The following is a 5279-nucleotide window of genomic DNA, read 5'->3' as shown; positions in this document are numbered from 1 at the left end:
GTGTGCGCTGTTTGTGTGTGTGTGTGTGTGTGTGTGTGTGTGTGTGTGTGTGTGTGTGTTGATGGTGAACCTATGACACGTGTGTCACCTCTGAACTCATTTTTTTTGGTTGGTATTTCTGTTAAATGGCATTTAAATATATAAAATAAATATCAAAAATATAAGTCTTTGTTTTACTATGGTTAAAAAAATATCAAGAAATTTCTGTATGTGACATGGCACCAGAGTTAAGTTAGGGTTTTTCAAAATGCTGGCACGCTGAGCTCCAAAGGTTCACCATCACTGGGGTATGTCAGCTTCTGGCCGAAGCTGGCTCTCTGCCACCCCCCAGGGGTCCCGGGTTGCAAGAGGGCGCAGGCCAGGTCGAGGGGCCCCACCCGTGCACCATCGGGGGAAGGCTCCAGGGCGTGTCCAGCCCGTCTCACTCAGCCCCCATCAGCTGGACCCCAGCAACAAGCTAACCTACCAGTCGGATCATCAGAGCGTCTGTCCCCTGGTGGTCAGTGCACGTCATAGCGAGTGGTTGAGCAGCCTTAGCATGTCACTCGCATATTGCGCTTTGATTGGTTGAACAGACGACTGGACACTTAGCATATTAGGCTTTTATTATGTAGGGTTTTTTTAAATCTACACCTGAGGATATTTTTCCATTGATGTTTAGAGGGAGGGAAAGACAGAGAAATATCAATGTGAGAAAAACACATTGAACCCAGGACCCTGTGGTCCGCAGGCCAGACTCTATCCACTGAGCCAAACCGGCTAGGGATGTGACAGGCCTTTAAATGTTTTACAAAAGTGGCTCAGAAAACAGAAGAAACAAAAACAAAAAAAGCTGCTCTGAGAGAGAGCAAGTCTGGGATGGGCGTGAGGAGGCCCCGAGAGTTGTGATCTTGCCCAAGGTCACAGCTGACACGGGCAGCACTGAGGGCACCAGACTCCACGGCAGCCGTGGATTCAGCGGAAACCCGCTCCCTTGGCGCCGAAGGGTGGTTGTCTGCGTCTTCCCACAGGTCCCCAAGGTTGAAAAGCCACTTCTAGAACCCACACAAGGAAGGACAGGGTGTCCCAGCCCCTTCGTGGTCCTGACACCACCCATGTGATGCCTGGGATGGCCAAGTTCATCTCTTTTCCTTATGTTGGGTCTGAGACCGTTAGAGATACCTGAGCCTGTCCGAGGTTGTGGTGTCTGCAAACTCTCCCCTTGGTATGTTCCCATCTCTTGGATGTGGGGACCCTTGGGATACCCCCAATCCCTGTGTCCTGAGGAACGGGGTACAGGTGGCACAAAGGGGCTCCCATTTCTGGCAACCGGTGTAAGCAGGTGTGGGAGGTTAACCCAGGGCTGACACCAGCAGGTGCCAATGCTTGGAGGTGCCACGAAGCTCGGAATACGGTAGGGAGTGCAGATCTCCATTCTTTTCCTTTTTCTATTTTTACTTTTTTATTTGAATAATTTGTTTTTAAATCGTCACCCGAGGATATGTTTATCGACTTGAGAGAGAAACATTGATGTAAGAAACATCGATCGCCTACACGTCCTGACCGGGGATCAAACCTCCAAACTAGGTCCGTACCTGCAATCTGTTGGCATACAGGACAGTGCTCCAACCACTGAACCTCCTGCCAGGGCAGGTCTCCATTCTTTTTAAGAGCGAAGAGCAGGGGGTCAGTAATCATGCCTGTGCTGTCGCTGCCTAAGAAGTGGGGCATCTGTTGTGGAGGCCGATGGAGGTTGGACAAGAAGAGAAGTTGGTCTCTCCGCAGAAAGTCCTACAGCTGTGCTTCTTTTTTTGTTTTTAAATCCTCACCCGAGGATATGTTTATCGACTTGAGAGAGGAACATTGATGTAAGAAACATCAATCGCCTACACGTCCTGACCGGGGATCAAACCCCCAAACTAGGTCCGTACCTGCACTCTGTTGGCATACAGGACAGTGCTCCAACCACTGAACCTCCTGCCAGGGCAGGTCTCCATTCTTTTTAAGATCAAAGAGCAGGGGGTCAGTAATCATGCCTGTACTGTCGCTGCCTAAGAAGTGGGGCATCATGGAGGTTGGGTAAGAAGAAAGAGTTGGTCTCTCCTGGATGAAATCGGTTTCTTCTGGCTGCACGTGGAGCACAGATTGTAGGGCTGAGGGAGGAGCCAGCCGAGGAGGAGGCAGCTGCTCCAATCCGGACGAAAGTTGTTGGACCGCAGAGGTGACTGTGGAGGTGGAAGAAGCTGGATTTTGGGTCCATTTTTAAAGACGGGCCATGTAGATTTTTGGATGTTGTAGGTGAGGGGGGGAAAGGAGGCGTTGGAAACAACCTCAGGATTTTTGGTCTTAGCTTAGCGGCTGAAGCAATGGAGGCAGTCGATGTTGATGGTTGACCTGGAGCAACCCACGATTTTGTGCGTTTGGGATTCTCAAAATAAATCCACTTTTCACCGCCAGTCACAATTCTGTGCAAAAAAGACTTTCTTTCGTGCCGACGAAGCAACATTTTACTGATGACTTTTCTGTTTTCCATTTGTCTTCCGTTCAGTTGATGTGGCACCATTTTCCTCCCCTTAAAATCCTTCCCGTTGCTTGTAAAACGGTCGGAAAGTGTTTGCTGAGCAACGTTCAATCTTTCTGCGAGTTGTTTTTGAGTTTGACACGCATCTTCATCCAATCATGCTTGTCCTTGTTGGTCTGAGAAGTTTCAGAGAACAATGAGCGGAGGCATCAAGTGGGCAACGGGACACACAGGCCGGGAAACCTGGGAGGGTGTCATGACGGAGACATGCAAGGGGGTGGCTCTCATTGTGGACCAGGGTGGAGCCGTGGATCACATGTGAGGAGGGGAATGCAGTTCGTGGTGGTAATGCTAATGGTGGGATCGGAAAGGAGGGAGTGCATGCTGAGGAGGGAAGTGGTGGGAAGGAGGTTGGTCTGGCAGGGCGTGGGGGAGCCCAGGCGTCCATGGGATAGCCATGAAGGCAGAGGGGCAATTAAGAGATGACACTACGTAAGGATGACACGCAAATTCGTGAAGCGTTCCATATTTAAAAAAAAAAAAAAAGAGAGAGAGAGAGATGACACTAGCCGTAGCCGGTTTGGGAGCTTCAGCCTGCGGACTGAAGGGTCCCAGGTTCGATCCCAGTCAAGGGCACAGGCCCGGGTGCGAGCTCCATCCCCAGTGGGGGGCGCACAGGAGGCAGCCGATCCGTAGTTTTCTTCCATCATTGATGTTTCTGTCTCTCCCTCTCCCTTCCTCTCTGAAACCAGTAAAAACATATTTTTTAAAGAAGAGAGGATTGACACTAGAGGACAGGGCTTCTGTCGATTCACGACTGTGTGGATTCCCCAGAACTTTGTGGTGAGTTTGAATGGAGTCTGGGGAGTTTATACCTTGCCAGTGGGTAAGGCCTGGGACAAATGTGGTCCTTGTGTCACTGTACCTGTAAGGGAGGTCGGGTGGAGGGAGGAGGATTGTGGCTGCCGTGCGGATATCGGGTACAGGGTAGAAAATAGAAGGGGGCTATTATCTGAAATTCACGTGGTTCTGGGGGCTAATACAGATGGAAATATCAGAGGCGGGCAGGGAGGTCTTCAGAGTCTCATTTGGGGCTTTTCGTGGCTGAGATCCCTCAGAGGAGGGATGGTGCACTTTGGGTGTCATGTGCCACGTACCTGGCTGAGTCCAGAGACATGCCCGTGGTACGGATCAGAAGGTGGCAGGGCTGTTGGACTGAACAAGCAATCAAATTTTTGGCTGTGTCTAAACCCCAGGTAAATTGTTTCTCAGGAGGGGTGCAGGCCCAGTTCAGAGCTTAGATAACATTTATCTGCGTTCTCCCCTTCCCCCCCTCCCCGGCTGTTGCTGCTGAGAGCGAGGACAGTGATTCATGGCGCTGTGACAGCATCACCGGCACCAGGGCCTGGTGTCTCCTCCGAGAGGGGCAGCCCTGGAGGACGAGCAATGGGAAGAGGGATGAGGCGCTGGGTACGAGAGGCACTGTTCATGGTTTTATTTGTTCTCATCCTGACAGGGCCCTGTGACCTTTGAGGATGTCGCCCTGCACTTCTCCCGGGAGGAGTGGCGCCTCCTGGCTGAGGCTCAGAGACGCCTGTACCTGGATGTGATGCTGGAGAACTTTGCACTTGTTTCCTCTCAAGGTAAGACCCTCACTCTCCCCAGTGACCTGGACTGGCCCCATGTCCCCCTTTCCCCAGGGGGCGCTCTGTCCTCACATGTGGACTGTGGGCTCTGCTTGCCTCCCCGGTTTTTTGGGCAGTTGCTGTCCGTGGTGGGGCCTGTTCGTTCGCACGGCCCTCATCTCTCCCTGCAGCCTGAATACATGCTGTGCAGCCATAGGAGCCTCGTGACCCCCCGGGCTGGGCCCTGTGTCCAGGTAGATGGCACCTCAGTTCCCCCCCTTTTTTATTTGACATTTTCTTGTGCTGGCTTATGCTGGCAATTACAGGCATCATCATGGTCATTACTTACCAGTCCCATAGGTTATTTTTATTTTATTTTATTTATTTTAATTTTTTGATATTTTTTTTATTGATTTCAGAGAGGAAGGGAGAGGGAGAGAGAAAGAGAGAGAGAGAGAGAAACATCAATGATGACTGCCTTCTGCACACCCCTTGCTGGGGATTGAGCCTACATTCCGGGCATGTGCCCTTGTCCAGAATCAAACCCGGGATCCTTCTGTCTGCAGGCCAGTGCTCTATCCACTGAGCCAAACCAGCTAGGGCTCCATGGGTTATTTTTTAAGACTGTCCTGTATGGTTTTATTTATAGTATTTAGATCTTTTTTTTTTTGGCTTTATTGAGGTATAATTGACAAGTACTGTTGCGCCTATTTAAAATGTGAAATGATTAGTACAACCAAACTACCACACCCACCACCTTATGTACGGGGCTGGATACTACTCATGGCTGCTTGGACTGTATCACCCATGATTAGAGAAAACTATTGTATTTAACTTTTTCATGTATGAGATAACACTTAATATTTGGTTTCTTAGCAAATTTCAAGTATACAGTACAGCATTATTAACTACTAGAGCCCTGGTGCACGCAATTCGTGCAGTGGGGGTCCCCTCAGCCCAGCCAGCCCCCTCTCCAATCTGGGACCCCTCAGGGGATGTCCGACTGCCGGTTTAGGCTTGATCCCGGGGATTGGGCCTAAACCCATAGTCAGACATTCTTCTCACAATCCAGGACCATTGGCTCCTAACCGCCTCTGCCTGCTGGCCTGATCACCCCTAACTGTCCCCTGTGCTGGCCTGGTCACCCCCAAATG

The 5279-nt window shown here is 50.6% G+C and overlaps 1 pseudogene; it reads left to right on the top strand.

The window, feature by feature from the left end:
* The first annotated feature begins 2011 nt into the window (after positions 1-2011).
* Positions 2012-5279, top strand: part of LOC102772754 — an 11852-nt pseudogene continuing 8584 nt past the window's right edge.

Source organism: Myotis davidii, unplaced genomic scaffold, assembly GCF_000327345.1.
Source record: "Myotis davidii unplaced genomic scaffold, ASM32734v1 scaffold936, whole genome shotgun sequence".
In the NCBI taxonomy this organism is placed as follows: Eukaryota; Metazoa; Chordata; class Mammalia; order Chiroptera; family Vespertilionidae; genus Myotis; species Myotis davidii.
Note: the sequence above shows the minus strand (reverse complement) of the source record. Positions and strands in the feature narration are given on the sequence as shown.